Below are 17,505 nucleotides of genomic sequence, written 5' to 3'. Positions count from 1 at the left end.
TGGTCCTGATCAAGAATATATACTTTATAGGGTCGGAGATGTCTCCTTCACTGCGTTGCACACTTTTGGACAAAATTATAATACCCTCTGCAAGAGTATAAAAACTACGTTTTTTTCGCTCAGTGAATGCTCTGCTCTCATTGTTTTTCTCTGCTATGCACACACTCAAATTGTGAGCGTTTTCCCCCCCACTGATATAATCCAAAATTTCAGTTGGAAGTTAGTAATATTAATTAGTGAACTGAAACAGGTAATTTTTATAGTCTTAAAAAAACTTCAAAAACATATTAAAATTTACAAATAGAACCAAAATTTAAATCTCCTAAGTATACAGAAATAGTTAAAGGAATTTATAGCAGTTCTTTAAAGAGATTAAATGATTTAAACCAGTGGTGGGCAAACTCTCATTTTACATAGCACGCGAGTATAGGGTAGGAAATTTTGCCGCAGCGCTGCCGGCACACTGACAGTGTGAGCACTCTCAAATTTTTTTTAGAAGCTCTCTCATTTGCTCTCATTTTGATTCTTTTGACAGCCCAAACTAAAAATCAAAATTTTTCCACTTAGAAAAATTTTCTCAGAAATTGGGTTGGAAAAAGTTTTCTTCATGGAGAATATAAATAGGGAAGCGTTGTTTTTCATTTGTTTAAGAAATTTTGCTAGCAAAGCTGTTTTTAAAATATAATACTCAATTTTAGTGCCCATTTAAACTTTTGAATTAACGAAAAATGAAATAAAAAAAAACGTTTTTTTTCGCTCAGTGAATTCTCTGCTCTCATTGTTTTTCTCTGCTACGCACACACTCAAATTTTAAACATGTGTTAGTTTTGCCCACCACTGATTTAAACTTAATCCAAAGTTACATTGAGTTGACAACCAATTGACTTGCAACATAGATAAATTAAACATTCCGTTTCAAGCTGAGTTTAATGCAATGCGCAACGATTTTAATGCTCCATTGGATAGTGGCGAAAAGTTTTGGAAGGACATACATTTGAACAAGAAAGGAAAGGTAACATCGGGTGGAGCCGAAGTTGATATAGCCTTGCAGTTAAAACCGGATATATATATATATATATATCACAAACATCGGATATAGTTGGTTGACCCTTATAAGAATAGAAAAATAAAACCAATTTATTAAATACAAAATTTAAAAAAAGTTCCAGTTTTCTATCTTCAAAAATACCAAAATTGGTTTGTTTACTAAATACCTTTTCCAATCTTTCAGTTATATAGCAGCTATAAGATTAAGTCGGCCGTTAAGATTGACGATCGACCGTTATGAAATTTGGTAGGTGGGATCAACTGAACAAAAATAGAATACGTACGAAGTAATAATATAACCAATTTATTACAATAAAATATCTAAAGCTAACTTCGGGTATTTATTACAATACAAAAATTAAAAAAAAGGTCCCAAACTTCCATCTTTAAAAGAAACCAAAGTTGGTATTTTTACTAAACACCAAATACCATTTCAGTCATTCAGTTATGGCAGCTATAAGATATAGTCGGCTGATCGTTATGGAATTCGGTAGGTCGGATCAACTGACCAAAAATAAATCCGTACGATGTTCCAACTTTCTACCTTACAGCAACCTCTACCTTACAGCATTTCCGATACTTCGTGTAAAGGAAAGAAAAGTTTGCACACGCAAACTTAATTTAAATTAATTTTTTTTAATTTTAATATGAGCATGTCTGATTGTTCTTTTGTCCGTCTGTTTTTTCGCGAACTAGTCTCGCGAACTTTTTGCCTCCCATCAATGGGAGCCGTACATCCATATAGGGTTTTGTACCGAGTTATACAGCAGGACTTTTTATTCACGGCTAAGGGGAGACCGAGGGTTGATAAGCCAATGAAGGCAGCTGGGTTTTGGCTTTAGGTGTGTTCATTTGGCTTCAATATACCGGTGCCATGTGAATGTTCTGAAGAGGTTTTTTTTTTGATATGTCGCTTCGTTTGCTTGCGGGAGAAGAGTGTTCTTTAGCGTAAGCGGCGGGCAGTTTTACCTGCGCAGATGCTGGCATCGGGCATTGAGAGGGGCTAAGAATAGCTGTATTATCAGCAAACGTAGATGTTGTCAGTCGTGTGCTTGTCGGGATGCCCGCTGTGTAGAGGACATAATGTTGGCCCCAGAACGTTAGCTTCAGGAACTCCAGCTCCAATAGTGAACTCATCAGTTATACCAGTGTTGCACCTCAGTGTTGCAAAAGTTCTGGCGTAATGGTAAGACTTTTAAAGCCTGTGCGTGTTGTAGGGGAGCGTTGTCTTGTCTTGATCTTGTTCATTAGACCTTTCAGCCAGACACTATTAAATGCTTGAGAGACATATACAAATATTGCAGTACACTACTATCGTTTTTCGAACGCGTTCCTAATACCTGATGTTATCCGGTTTACCTGCTCAATTGTTCCGTGCTTTTCACAAAACCCAAATTGATGTGACGGGATTCCTTCCTGGATTCTTAGGTAAGTGTTTATCAGAAGCAATACGCATTTTACAAAAAGTTTAGATAAATATTAAAATAGATTAAATCTTGTAGGTCTATACGACGTGGAGATTGTGTGGTCTTTTCCCGGCTTTTCTATCCTTAATATAATTGACTTTTTCCATCTCACTGGAAAGTGATGGCATTGAAAGGGTGATAGTGCAAACGACGCCATATGGAGCTCAATGATCATTTTGGGAGTTATGAGGTCACAACCCGGGGGTTTTTCGGATTTAGTTCCTTTTTAATGATGTTAGCGATTTCGTTTGTTCGATACTTAATTGTCTCATGTTGAAGCTGGGGCTCATATGCTAAAGTCGGCAAAGTAAACGCAATAGTGGCAGGATTTGGTTGGAAGACATTTTTAAGGTGGTTGGCAAAGGTGCTGGCTCGTCTGCATCGCTTGTGCATACACATCCCTGTGGTATTTCTAATAGGAATCACGATTTTTTTCGGTGAGCTTAAAGTTGGGTGAGATCTCCTAGTGAGTAGTAGTTGAAAATCGCTTTATTTAGTGGTGGTGGGCATATGCTTATTCTTGCTGTATAACTTGACGAAAGTTGACGTGAGGCATACTTTAAGCTTAAGAATTTTCACTCTCGACGTAAGCGTCGCTTTTCGAGGACGAGCTGTTCGATTTGTCTTCTTTTGGTTGGATTGCTGTATTTATAGCTTGAGGTGTTGAAGCTCGAGCTGCAGAGACACGTACAGACTCCAGTGAATAAACAAAGCTCTGTACGTTGGCTTCATCGTTGAGATGAGGACTAATTTGAATGTGTGGGCTAATATAATTTCTGTACTTTTGGGGAGGCTGGATACTAGGCTGGATGTCGGCGTAGGATAAACAAAACATGTGAGTGATCAGATGAAAGATTCGAAGGGCATTCGGCGCTTATCAGAATTTATCGGCGCTTATCAGTTGAAAAACTGCATAAACTCATCTGCAGCTATAGTGAAGCGAGGAGGCGGTATAGGGCAATTAATGTAAGTTGGTTGCCAGTATTTAGTTGTATATGAATTGTTGAGGCAAATATGTAGGTAGTTTTTAGCAAATTCGTTTTGATAGTGGTGCTTAATACGGCTTTAGATAAGAATTCCGGTTCCACCATGTGCTTTACCGTCTGGATGATTTGTTCCGTATAATGAATACCCTCGTAGTTAAAATTTTGGTTTCGCATTAAATCTTGCATAGTTGTGCGGACAAATAAATTCCGAAAGGTTTTGTTGTAGGCTGCATATCATAGCTTTCAAGCTATTATTCGCCTTCTCTGGCGATTCATGCTGCTGAGCCGTGTTCGGTTCATGGTATGCTGATTGCAGAAATGTACTTTTTGAGCCAGGGGTTGCCAGTTCTTAAATATAAAGCCAGTCCTAATTTTTGCCTGTCCTAATTTTAAAGCGCTTGGGTATGTCACATTTTTGTTAGAGTTTATTGGTCCTAGTGAGGATCTAGCTGCAGTCAAAAAGAATACTTCAGGGTTTAATCCGGAGGCTTTCAAATTTTTGTTTTATTTTGGGTGCAGGCAGTAATTTTTCTCTGGTGCATGCGGTTTTTAGCATCCTATAAACTGGGCATCCTCTGTAGTTAGCATAATGATTGCCACCGCAGTGGCAGCATTTTTTCTAGTTGCAGTCATCTTTGCTCACTGGGCAGTGTACAAAGTCATAAAGCTCTCCATAAACGACACACACCGGGCTCAGTTTACAGTATGACCTTGTATGGCCATATTCTTGGCAGAAGTTATCCCTTTTAAGAATATTGAAGACTGTCTTAGTGTGAAATACCTTCTCTTGTAGCGCCTTTTTAATCTCTGCAGGCGTTACGTCGGACTCTATGCTCTTAAGGGGTTATATACAGTTGTGATATATGAAAAAATCGATTTTTTTTTTATTGCATATTCTTGAAGTATATTCTATTGGGAATACTCTCACAAAAATTCATAACGATCGGAGCATTGGAACAGAAGCTGTAGCTATTTATAGCGCACTATCTGCATATAAAACTTGAACAAACTTGAAACTTTAAACGCGATTATCTCAGAATCTTTTTTTTGGGAAATTGCTTTTGCGGTGGACACGATTACTAAAAAACTACTAATCCGATCAACACCAAATTTTGACCACTTATTTATTATGATATTAGCTAGTCCGTGAACGAGGGATTTTCAATTTTTTTGAAAACTCCTTTTTTAAAGCACAAAAAACGAAAATCTTATACGTTGAAAAAGTACATTTTTTGTTAAAAACGTCGCCATTTTTTTTTTAATCAAAATTTTTAAAAATCCCTCGTTCATGGACTAGACAATACAATATACTAACTAAACTTTTTTGAATTTTGGATTTCGGATGAACCGTTTTCGAGAAATCATGTCCACCGCAAGACACCATCGAAAACAGATGATTCGGGAATTCGGCTGTAACATTTTTGTTATGTAATATTTTATTATGAAAAAATTTAATTAAGTACCCAGAAACATGTACTAAACAACGTGGGTAAAACATTTTTCATAAATATTTTCTATGGTGTCAAAAAAAAATCGATAAAAATCCATATTTTTGCGCGGTACAACTTTATATAACCCCTTAAGTTAAGTCTATGCTTTTAGCTGATATGTGTAAAAGTTTTTTTTTTTTTTTTGATATTTCAAATTTAATTGAAAAAAACCGAACTCTAATTATTTTCAGACTTAATTTGAACTTTTTTTCTATATGTTGCTCTATGTAAGGGGTATTATGTGGAAGTTGTCCCCGCCAAAAAGCTTTTTTTTTTATGACTTCAGTAGATTTAGCCGCCTCAACTTCATAGGCGTTTGCCAAGATTTTAAATCCGTTTGATTTCATGGGCTAGCATTGCCATGGGTCCTTTTGCATTGAGAATTTGGGGTTCTCAGTAGGGATGTCGGAAATATATCAAAATATCAATATATCGATATATTTTCTCTTAAAAAAATATTATTATCGGAATATTTTTTGGACAAAAATAGTCGATAATAATATTTTTGAGTTGGTATTTCCGATATTTTATGTTTGGTCACTCTTAAGCCAGAAATTGGCATTAAGTTATCTTATCACGCCTGGAAGTACGGTTCCATCTGAACGGTTGGCTTCTGCCATTAAATGTATTGTCTGTGACTCCCGTAGTCGAATGACAGACCAGCATATAACCGAAAGAGTTTTTTTTAAATCATTGAAGAAAGATTTGTATTTTTTTTTTTTTAAATCTATGTCGGGTCAAGCAGCAGCACGGCGTTTAATGTTTATGTTTAAATAATGTTTATGTAATGTTTAGTGTAATTATTAGTGTAATGATTATTTATTAGGCTTAAGTTTGTACAAAGGCTTTGTTGATCGCAAGCCGACTATTTCTCGGCCGCTCGACTCAACAAGCTTTCCATAGAGAGTTTTAGCTCGCAGTGTCTAGGTCGGGCCGCCCTCTCCATTATTCGAGAGCTTTAGCTTCGCAGTGACCAGTCGGGTCGCCCTCTCTGTATTTTACTTGAGTCCCTGCATGCACCATAGCTGGTCTATCTGCGGATCATCCGGCTTGATCTGCATGCAGGACATTTGTAACGTCTAAACTTAATTAAATTCGTCTTTTTATTTACGGCATTGAAAACGCTCAATGACCAAACAATCTATATTTGGCATTATTGCATCTGTAATCTGTTATGTTTTGAAGGTTTATGTTGCGATTAAGGGTGTTCCAAGGTAATTGTTTTTCTTTTTGTGAGTGAGCTAAGTATTTATTCCACCAGGGAACCTTGGTGGAACCTGGCTAAATTTATTTACCTTGTTTAATGGAAAAAGGGAGATGATTATTGGAAAGTGGTCGCTCCCATAAAGGTCATTGAGTATTTTCCACTTAGTGTGTGGGGCTAGTGATCTCGAGCAAAGGGAAAGGTCAATGTGTGTGTATGTGTTGTGTGTTGAAAAATGTGTTGGTGATTTCTAGTTTAAGAGGATAAGTTGGGATGTGTCGATAAATTTTTGTATAAGTATACCTCTTGGGTTAGAGGGAGGGGAACCCCAGGCTGGGTGCCAACCATAAAAGTCCCCCCACTATTAATGAGGGTACTTGATGCCTATGCAATGTGTTTTCTAGTTCAGTTGTTGGGTTTTTAAATTTTTCTTTGTGGTTTATATTTGTTTGTTCAATTTTTGCTGATAAGCTTTATGGGGTTTGTTCACGCAGGTGCTCACTTTGTAATACAACTTGTCTCTTCAGAGGTTGAAGTGGTACTGAAAAAAAGGAGAGCTAACCGCGGGCGGAGCCGAAGTTGATATACCCTTGCAGTTAAAACCGGATATATATCGCAAACATCGTATATAGTTGGCCGATCCTTATGAGAATATAGTTATATATAGAGAATACAGTTATATGGCAGCTATGAGATATAGTCGTTATGAAATGAAAATGAAAATGAGATCGATATGGAATTTGGTAGGTCGGATTAACTGACCAAAAATAGAATCTGTGCCGCCTAGCCTCCGAATTGAGTGGGGCTCTGATAAGGGTGTGTTAAAACGCAAGTTAATCAGGCATTTATTAAGTTTTTCTTAATTTTGTAGTTTTATTTATTAGGTGTAAGTTGTTATTATGTGTAGCCATGTAAGGATTTGTCCGTTGGCGAAATAAATAAATAAAGTAAACGGCTCCATATCATCAGCTGGTATAATTTCCCTTTTTGGGGGGGGGGGGGGGGGCTTCGGGAACAGTGACTCCACTATGTTCCTTACTAGGGTAGGGCATGTGCCCTTAAATCCTTCTCATGACGGCCTTGCAGACTGTTCCCCATGGGTCCACCTCCGCCTCGTCGCAGATTTTTCTGAAGCATTCGCGTTTAATGTCTTTTAAAGCCAGTTTCAGAACCCTCTTAGTTTCCTTGAACTCCTCCGTTCTGGTTCATCTGTGGTTCTTGCCCTTTGGAAACGTCTTCTTGCACGCAGGCAGGCAGTCCTTAATCGCTTGATGACTTGGTTCCACCTTTTATACTGGTGATCCTTTTCTGCTGGGTTTTCTCCTTGATATGGCCCTGACGCAGGCATCTGATAGCGATCCTTAAAGTTCCTCCGCTGTTCCCTCTGGGGAGGATGATATGGTCCGGTCCAGCATCGCAAAAGTTACTGAGAGTGCTTCTCGATCCAAGCGCGTGCCCTTCCATTTCGGTCCTGGCACCTTGAGATTCAGTTTCCTACTTACCCCTTCAAGGGTGAAAAGTATGGATGGTGGTCGCTGAAAGTAAAAGCACCACTGACCTCCCAGGTGTAGCAGCTGTTAAATGTTAAAAACACCATTTATTTTATCCCGGACAAAACCTTCGCTGGATGTTTTTTCTTTTTTCCCTTATTTTCTGAGGAGTCGTCTCCTGTTGGAGAATCTCATGTTGGTTGAGATTCCATCAACTTTCCTATGGCTATAGCTTCTGGGTCCTCCTAATTCTCGATACTGCTTCTCTAGTCCTTGAAGCTTCTTGTCCTACTTCACCCGTCTCAGGATATTAGCGTAGCTTGTTTCGCCCTTGACCGGATAACAAGTGTATCCGGCTTTGGCCTTTCCTTGGGCACTTTCCTCTGTGTCTGTTCCCTTCCTTCTGGCTTCCGCTACTGGTCAAAATAGGGGCGAAGTTTGTCACGCATTTTCCTGTTCTGATCCACTCGGATCCCTGAAATAGGAGGGGTACCATCCAGCTTTCTGCTGGGTGATTTTATTATATTGCAGCTTTTTGCGAGAGCTTCCTCCATCTGAATTTTGAGTTGTTAAACTGCTTATTTTAATGGGTCCCAACTGCTGAGCCATTGTTCTTAGGTGTTGTGCAGTAGCGTCATTGATTCCATGCTTACCCTTGCGCGTAGTGAGGTCCATGCAAGGGTTGACTCTTGACCCTACGAGGTGTAGAGTTCAGAGCCAGATCCGCGTTGGTCAGGTATGGTTCATTTGAGGCTCCACGGGCAGCTTAGTGGCGACGCCTAAACGTTTTTTGGAGACTTGCCAACTAGCAACACGACCTCGTCGATTTGGATCGATTTCAAGTAGTGCGAGCGGTATATTAGCATAAGAAAAGGAAGAAAAGAATATGAAATGAAGTTTCACTCACCAGACAACATATAAAAGATCAATTCGTGTGAGTTGAATATTTAACATTTTTAGACGAAGAGCCATAGGAAAGACACGAATCTACACACTCAAGGTTTATAATGGCACCGGTTGAAATTCAAAAGTTTCAAAATTCTAATTTCAAGCAGGAGTAGCCACAAACCGAATCTCAACTATGGAAAAATGAACTGCTGTAGAGAAAAACAACTATGCAAAAACATTTTTTTCGCGAAAGGTAACCCTGCCATTCTGCTACCAACCGCGCAAGTGCCAATACATGGATCTGCAAGATTAAAGAATCAAAAGTTATCGAGCTTCTAAGCCATGCTAACTAAATCCTGTAGATCCTGGAAGATTGGGAAGACATCCTCGGAGATGTAAATCCGAGATCCTGGAAGATTCAAAAATCTTTCGCCACAGTGAATCAAAAAGCCTTTAATAGTTAAGGGTCTATTAACTATTAATAGAGCTAAGGGTCTGTAGAAAAAAAGGAGGAAGTCTTAAATTTAATTGACTAAATCTTTAAAAATTAGTTTCTAAAGAATAAGTACAGTCTCGAAATACATTCGAAAAAGTTCGTAAATCAGTACCATAAATGGGGTTGGACGTCTGTGGCGTGCCAGTGCTGTAAAAGCGGATTTGCGGGATAGTGTTGATAAGGACCTTTATCATTATGAGATTTATTTTAAAAACCAAAAAATAATCATTATTCTCTGAGGAAAAAAATAAAAATCAGAAATAATCATTATTCTCTGAGCAAAAAAATTCAAAATCGGCCGGAACCGAAGTTAATATACCCTTACAGTTAAAACCAGATATATTTCGCAAACATCGGTTACAGTTTGTCGACCCTAATGAGATTTCCATAATATAACCAATTTATTACAATTTTATTTATTAAAATGTTTTATCTCTCTTTTCTCAAAGAACACGAAAGTTAGGTCATTTCCGATTGTTCAGTTATATGACAGCTATAGGATATAGTTGGCAGATCCTTATAAAATGGGTCGTATTATTTTACCAAAAATAGCTCTTATGCAAAAGCCGAACTCTCTAACAATAAATACACCAAAGTTATACCATTTCCGATCAATCTGTTATAGGGCAGCTATAGCATATAGTCGGCCGGTCCCGACCATTCCGACTTATATACTGCGTGCAAAGGAAGGAAGGATGTGTGCAAAGTTTCAAGTCGATAGCTTTAAAACTGAGAGACTAGTTCGCGTAAAAACAGACAGACCGACATGCTCATATTGACTCAGCAGATCGTGATCATGATCAAAAATATATATATTTTATAGGCTCGGAGATTTTTTTTACTTCATTGCATACTGTTGACAGAAATTATAAAAACCTCTGCAAGGGTTTGATAACGTACCTAAACTGAATAAATAAAATCAATTTTAGAAATTTATACACAAGCAGAAACTTTTTTAAGAAGTCAAAATAAGTTTACTTTATATTTTATATATCCCATGATATTAAATAAAAATATTTCCTACTTTGTATCAAGAAAATTGAATTCCAGTAGTCTAAAATTTTCTGATATTATCTTACTTATTCTATTTATTAAATTTAAAGATGCTTTAGTATTTTTGTAAAAGTTCCGAAACGGTTATATACAAACGAAAAAAATGACTTAGCAATTTTAGTATACTTCTGTAAAAATAAGTACCAAAAAGCTTTATTAGACGAAACTACCACACCCGAATCTTGTTCATAAAAAAAGATAGGCTTCATAAGAAAACGCATATCAGGTAAAAAAAGTACAAAAATTCGTTTCTATCTTCTTAATTTTAAAAAAATGTTATATGCATTGATAAAATTTAAGTTACATTTTAAAAAGTGATAAAACTTCAAAATTATTGATTAGGATATACATCTTACATATACATATACATCGTACTTAGGATAAAAAGCTAAATATCCCAAGAGTTCTCTTTGCGCATGTGTCTACATGCTCTATTCCTGAGGGAAAAAGTGCGAAGTAATATACTTATACCATAACACAATACATATACAAAACAACACCTTTATTCATCTACTGAGTATAAATTTAAAAAAAAAATTATCAAGTTATTATTCATACATATAAATTAAAAAGGTGGTGGGTGGTAAACAGAGCTGTATTAAAGGTAACATTTTCTTAATTAAAATACTTTAACTATGTATATATTTGCAGTGAGAACCCTGAAAATTAAATTAAACATTTTTTTTTCTTGTAATTCGCATTTTTTAAATTATTTAACACCCAATTTTAACAGGTTGAGGACCTTGTATCGTTTTTAATTTGGGAATGGAGAATATTTTACCTGATAAACGGACTCCTTAATTTACCATGGTTCCCTAAGTGCTTTTCCCAAGTTTTGCTTTATTATATAGCGCTGGGAATGTTGGTTACAAAACGCATCTTTATAAACATGCTTAAAAGCATAAATGGAAACTTTTATAAATACCGGAAAAAGTAAATGATTATTTATACGTGAAAACGAACATTTTCCTTATTAATTGCACCAAGTAATTCATGTTTTTGCACAGCACCTGTTATTAAAATGCACTTTTAAAATTGCACTCAATACTTACATGTGTATATATAATCAACAATGAAAAAAAAAAGGTTGATACAATTTTCAGGTTATAGGATATAGGATATAGGATATAGGATATAGGATATAGGATATAGGATATAGGATATAGGATATAGGATATAGGATATAGGATATAGGATATAGGATATAGGATATAGGATATAGGATATAGGATATAGGATATAGGATATAGGATATAGGATATAGGATATAGGATATAGGATATAGGATATAGGATATAGGATATAGGATATAGGATATAGGATATAGGATATAGGATATAGGATATAGGATATAGGATATAGGATATAGGATATAGGATATAGGATATAGGATATAGGATATAGGATATAGGATATAGGATATAGGATATAGGATATAGGATATAGGATATAGGATATAGGATATAGGATATAGGATATAGGATATAGGATATAGGATATAGGATATAGGATATAGGATATAGGATATAGGATATAGGATATAGGATATAGGATATAGGATATAGGATATAGGATATAGGATATAGGATATAGGATATAGGATATAGGATATAGGATATAGGATATAGGATATAGGATATAGGATATAGGATATAGCATATAGCATATAGGATATAGGATATAGGATATAGCATATAGCATATAGGATATAGGATATAGGATATAGGATGCCCTGAGCCTCATTTGTAGAATATTTAGTTAAAAAAGGACATTGATAGGATATTGATAAAATGGTAGTAATTCCAAAAAGCTACTGGTTCTCAAAAGTTAGAAAAAAATGCAAGATACACATTAACAATTTCCTGAAATGTATTTCCTATTCAGAAAAGTCTGAAAAAAAGAAAGGTTTTCTTCACAAGGACCCCAAAAAACTATTCACTTAATACAAATTGACCACTATGGTCCTGTAGATAAAAGTATATGTAACAAGCATGTGCTAGTAATTATAGGTGCGTTTATGAAATTTGTAAGGCTTTATCAATTTAAGCCCTTAAATCCAGGAAAGCAGTTCTAGGACTAGGGCTTATAGTAGGCCAAAGTGGTTTTAGAACGCGGAAACAGACTAAAAAGTCTATAACTCCTCTAAAAATTTGGCTGAATTTTGAGTCTTAAGTGTAAATAAATTAATTCATATGTGCCATATGTTTTACAGACGAAAAGACGGACATGGCTATACCGGGTATACATACACCGAAGTTATAGCATGAATCATTCCGATGAATCAGTTATATGGCAGCTATAAGATATGGTCGGCCGATCCTGGCCGTTTTGACTATACATATACCTATGTATGTATACAAATAAGTGTGTGAGAAACGTTTAAAGACAATAGCTTGAAAACTGAGAAACTAGCTTGCGTAGAAACAGCAAGACAGACGGATTTTCGACCAAAATTATAATACCCTTTCCAAGAGTATACAAATAGCTTCTGCATCTTCGCAGGCAAATGGTACGGTTGAATGGGTTAATAGAGGCATTGGCCCAATAATTGCTAAATTGACCGAACCAGGTAAATGGTAATACTAACACTTGATGCTTCTTTGAATACAGTTGTACAAACTGTTGAACATGCTTTTAACAATGCAGTTCAAAGATCAATAAATCAACATCATAGCCAGGTTCAGTTTGGTGTGTCTCAAAAAAGCAGTCATACTTAGATATAATCGCACGGTCGGTTCACTCATGTGAATTAGGCTGAGCATGCAAAAAACGATATTATTCGTTTTTGTAATATTAATTAATATTAATTATGAAAGGTTTCACCTTTTGCGTTGTACAGGTGATCCTCAGACTGTTTGGCCGTAGTGGGGCTCTCTCTCTCTCTCTCATTTGCTCCGATTAAGCCTTATTTGAAAAAATATTTCCACTGTGACAAATTTTCTCAGAAATTGGGTTACAATCGTACATTTCCATTTGCTTAAGAACTGTTGCTAGGAAAGCTTTCTGTAAAATAAAATACATTATTGAAGTGCCCATTCCAACTTTTAAAATAACAAAAAATGAAATAAACAAGATAGGAAAGCTAACTTCGGGCGGAGCCGAAGTCTATAAACCCTTGCATTTAAAACCGAATATATATCAAAAGTCGGATATAGTTCGGACCGATCATTACTAAAATATCATAATTAAACCAATTTATTACAATATAAAATCTAAAACAAGAAGGCAAAGGTAACTTCGGGTGGAGTCGAAGTTGATATACCCTTGAAGCTAAAATCGGATATATATCGCAAACATCGGATATAGTTGGCCGATCCTTATGATTACATCAAAATAAAACTAATTACTTACAATAAAAAATTTAAAAAAAAAGTCCCAAGCTTCTATCTTTAAAAATACGATATTTGGTATTTCTACCAATACCATTTCCGATCGTTCAGTTATATGGCAGCTATAGGATATAGTCGGCCGATCCTTATGAAATTTGGTAGGTTGGATCAACTGACCAAAAATATAATCTGTACGAAGTTCAAATTTTCTTCAAAAACACGAAAGTTGGGGCATTTCCGATCGTTCAGTTATATGGCAGCTATAGGATATAGTCGGCCGATCCTTATGAAATTTTGCATGTCGTGTTTTGCCAAAAAATGCTCTCATGTCGAATTTGAACTCTCTAACTTTTAAAACGTCAAAGTTATACCATTTCCAATCAATCAGTTATATGGCAGCTATAGGATATAGTCGACCGATCCGGGCCTTTCCGACTTATATACTGCGTGCAAAGGAAAGAAGGGTGTGTGCAAAGTTTCAAGACGATAGCTTTAAAACTGAGGGACTAGTTTGCGTAGAAACAGACAGACGGACAGACAGACGGACAGACGGACATGCTCATATCAACTCAGGAGGTGATCCTGATCAAGAATCAAGAATCTCCTTCACTGCGTTGCACACTTTTGGACAAAATTATAATACCCTCTGCAAGGGTATAAAAAGGTGTTTCATATAGACAATTAGCTAAACGTTATATAGTTAGTGTTAATAGTGTTAAAAACATTATAATGAAGTTTGGGAAAACGAGTTCTACTAATGATTTACAAAAAACTTGGCGAAAAAAGGGTCCTAAGGATGAAAGTATTGATAAAAAAGTATTGGCCTTAACCCACAAAAATAATGAAATGTCTGTTCGAGATTTGGCGAAAAAAGCACAAACAAGTATAAGTATGATACAAAGAATAAAACGGCGGCATAATTGAAAAACATATAAAAAACAAAAAGTTGCAAAAAAAAGTCTGCGACAAATGGAAGTCGGCAAAAAGAGAGCGAGAAAGCTTTATGATCGCTTGCTCACTGATGCAGTGGAATGCATTATTATGGACGACGAAACTTATGTAAAAATGGACTCAAAAACATTACCAGGACCTCAATTTCTCATTTACACCTCTCATCTGACCTCATTTAAACAAAACCTAAAGGTGTGACTGTTGACGACTCGGTGTCCAAAATACACATGGAAAAATTTGGCGAGAAAGTGCTTATATGGCAGGCCATTTGCACCTGTGGCTTACGAACCAGCTCTTTTTTCACAAAAGGAACAATAAACGCTGATGTTTATATGAGAGAGTGTCTAAAAAAGCGTCTGATACCATTTTATAAGAAACATAAGGTAACACTATTTTGGCCTGATCTAGCGTCAACACACTATGCTCGTTCCACCATAGCGTTGCTCGACTCAAAAGACATAAATTATACATTTAAAGAGGAGAACCCCCCAAATTGCCCAGAACTTCGCCCAATCGAAAGATATTGGGCAATAGTTAAACGCAACTTACGAAAGGATGGCAGAACCTCAAAAAACATGCAGGACATGAAAAAAAACTGGATGCGTGCAACCAAAATGGTTACAACAGAGTGTGTGCAAAACCTAATGAGCGGTGTTAAAAAAAAATTCGATCAAAAATAAGAAGTGCAACATTGCTATAATATTTTTTTGAAATTAAATTCTAATAATTAAACAAAAAAAATAAAAAAAAGTCAAATCGGAATAAAAACAGGAAAGTTATACTAAAAACAAATTGTGCAATTTCTTTTCGGCACACTCCTTAAAGAAAGTTTTCAGTGTTGCCATAGGTGGTGCTTATTCCTAGTGTGTATACATTGTTTGGATTTTAGGTGTAATGGATGTAGAAAATATAAAGATGGCAAGCTAAGCAATAGTTCCTTATCATCCCGGCCCATCCTGAGACACTGTTTCTTAATGAGGTAGTACAGCAATTCAATTCTCAATAGTCAATCAATAGGTAGTCAATTCTCCTGATGCCATCTTGAGCCTTACTGCTCGCACGACGTTGTCCTTTCAAGGGTAGGTTTTGCTAGGTCACCCTCGCTAGGTGTCACGATGCTAATGGTGTGTTGGACTCCTTGATTGGCGCAACGCTGCCAAACTTGATGTTGCCTTGGTCCACTTTGGTCGCTGGTGAAGACTAGTCGGGTACTCCTGGTGCTATTGTTTCCAAGATCCGCCTCCGCGATCGTCGTTAATGGTCGCCCGATTATCGCTGTACATGCGTGTACATTCGGAACATCTGGAATTGTGGAAGGATTTCTAAATCTGCTCTCCATTTGAGCCATTTGTCGGCTTATTTGTTCGGTAGTTCGTCGTCCCAATTCAAATTCAACAGCCAGAGTTTTTGAAATAGTATTTTGAATTGAACTACGGTTGGTGCTTAAAGACCGAGAGGCTCGAATATGCGTGACACATTCGACAACACTTGCCTCTTGGTGCAGCTTGGACTCTTTCAAGTACGACAAATCACAAAGTACGACAATGTGTCCTTCTTAGGGTTCCAATGCAGCCCTAGCACCTTTAAAACCTTTGGTAAGGAACCCAATGTATTTAATATTCGATACCCATTTTTCGAGCTCTAGTTTAGATCCTCATTGGGTATTTTCAAATCGCAATGAAATAGTTTTTAAGCTGGTTGCTCAGCTTTAATGTGAGAGACAACAAAGGGTGTTATGCGTTGGTGAAAATCCCTATAAAAAACAATCACTCTGTCGAGAAATATTACTCTTACTGTTTAAGAGGAGCCGAAGAGAAAGGAACTACTTTTCAACGCACTGCACGCTGACATGCTATGCGACTCTTTCTTGAGTGCGATAAGCGCACGTCTTATGTATTTGTGTTAGGCTGCAGGGGATCGGTTTTAGACCATGCTGCTTGTCTCGTATTTCATAGGTCCGATCCCTTGAAACTCTATCTTTGGAATTTGTATTTTAAATCGTGTTTAATGCTTGAACATTCTGCAAAGGGACACGAAAGAGGTGTAAAGAGGTTAATTTGATGTGTTTTTGATTGATTTTGATGTAACTTTGACCTTTCCTTCTATTATAAATTTTAGTGGACTGTATTTATGTCTATTTTTGTTCTTGTATTTTTTTAATACATTTTTTCTTTTAATAATGAGTGAAGTATTATTTAATTTGAATTTTACTATTTTAAATATTTTAAAATTGATTACGCTTTTGTTTATGTTCAACCTAATGTCTGAACATCTTGCAAGGGGCCACAAAAGTTCCTTGGTTATATTTTTGTGTTTATTTTTAATGTTCTTTGAAATATTAATGTTTTCTTCAATTTTTTAAGACTGAAAATAAAAAAATTTTTTTTTAAATAGTTAAATGCCAATTGCAATAAAAAGACTGAACATTCTGAAACGGGCCAAAAAATTGATAGTCTCAAAATTTTTAATTTTTTAATTGTTTGGTATACTACGGTCCTTATTTTTATGAATTTTGTTTTTTGTTTAATTGATAATTATTACCTTTATTATCGATTTTTTGTAAATAATTTAAAAAAATTGGTAATATTTTTTTTAACTTTTTACCATACCATACTTTGTAAATTTTGTTTATTGGTACCGTTACCGTTTTTTCTACCGTTAGTGTTGTTCTTCTACCCGGTGGTCCTGCCGCAGACGTTGGTCCCGCCGAATAAAATGCCAAAGATCTTGGCTGTCGTTGTTCCTATGAATTCGACTTTTTATTTTTGCTCGATATTTAAACCTTTACAAGGATTTTTCATAAGCATTCCGATGTAACGCCTCGGTCAGTCCTGCGCAAAACAAAAAACGCACTTATTGCTCGATGGCAATTCTCAATCTCTGTGTCCCTTACCACTTGAGGGGAAACAGAGGGCTACGATTTTAAAACGACCTCTTTTATGCCCAGTTGGCAGACATCTTCGCTACCTTGGACACTCAGTCAATGCACATCTAGCCACTATTTGGACACTCAGTCAATGCACATCTAGCCACTATTTAGGTGCGAATTTTAATAGGAGCTCCAAAATACGGGTTGAGAATACTTCATGAGCCTTTTTTGACTCA

At 36.3% G+C, this 17,505-nt stretch overlaps 2 protein-coding genes across 4 annotated transcripts in view; one reads left to right on the top strand and one right to left on the bottom strand.

Moving 5' to 3' along the window:
* Cals (calsyntenin 1) overlaps positions 1-12,962 on the bottom strand; it is a 179,140-nt gene extending 166,178 nt beyond the window's left edge. Inside the window, exon 1 of the mRNA XM_070282311.1 lies at positions 12,944-12,962. The gene's annotated coding sequence lies outside the window, so the exon portion shown is untranslated. The remainder of the gene's footprint in view (positions 1-12,943) is intronic.
* Positions 10,258-17,505, top strand: part of LOC108119896 (uncharacterized) — a 51,711-nt gene continuing 44,463 nt past the window's right edge. The window contains exons 1-2 of one of the 3 annotated variants that reach the window (XM_043213407.1): positions 10,258-10,346; positions 10,854-11,053. The gene's annotated coding sequence lies outside the window, so the exon portion shown is untranslated. Of the gene's footprint in view, positions 10,347-10,578; positions 10,725-10,853; positions 11,054-17,505 lie in introns of those variants that run through there. The other 2 variants (XM_043213409.2, XM_043213408.2) reach the window with 2 other exon arrangements.

The sequence above is a fragment of the Drosophila bipectinata genome, chromosome 4, assembly GCF_030179905.1.
Source record: "Drosophila bipectinata strain 14024-0381.07 chromosome 4, DbipHiC1v2, whole genome shotgun sequence".
NCBI classification, from domain to species: domain Eukaryota; kingdom Metazoa; phylum Arthropoda; class Insecta; order Diptera; family Drosophilidae; genus Drosophila; species Drosophila bipectinata.
Note: the sequence above shows the minus strand (reverse complement) of the source record. Positions and strands in the feature narration are given on the sequence as shown.